Source organism: Pteropus vampyrus, unplaced genomic scaffold (genome assembly GCF_000151845.1).
Source record: "Pteropus vampyrus isolate Shadow unplaced genomic scaffold, Pvam_2.0 Scaffold4073, whole genome shotgun sequence".
NCBI lineage: Eukaryota > Metazoa > Chordata > Mammalia > Chiroptera > Pteropodidae > Pteropus > Pteropus vampyrus.
In genome coordinates, this window is record NW_011892854.1 from 5,566 (window position 1) to 5,924 (window position 359).

At 72.4% G+C, this 359-nt stretch overlaps 1 long non-coding RNA gene across 1 annotated transcript; it reads right to left on the reverse strand.

The window, feature by feature from the left end:
• On the reverse strand, positions 1-359 carry LOC105310469. The gene is made up of 3 exons (XR_897502.1): positions 312-359; positions 156-217; positions 1-86 (listed from the first exon to the last, which is right to left on the reverse strand). It is a non-coding gene; the product is annotated as an uncharacterized LOC105310469 (long non-coding RNA).

Genomic DNA, 359 nt, shown 5'->3' on the forward strand with positions numbered 1-359 from the left:
CCAGCCGGGGCTCCACACACAGCCGGAACGGGATCTGCAGGATCGCGGAGAAGCCTTCGGCCAGCGTCGGGGCTTCGAACTGCTTCCTGTTGGCGCAGGGCGGTGAGGCGGGGCGAGGCCCAGCCGGGCCCCCAGCCCGCCCTGGCGGTGCCTACCTGTAGCCATAGATGACCACGTCGGACACGGGGGCGTGAGAGGAGCCGGTCATCTCCCGGAACTGCGGGGCAGAGTCCGGGCCGGTCAGGCCGGGGAGGGCGGGGGATGGGGGACAGGACGGGGGTGCTGGGGGTGCTGGGGGTGCGGCCGCTCACCCGGATGTTGTGCCGCGCCTGCTCCAGGGTGGCGCTGAAGAGGAAGCA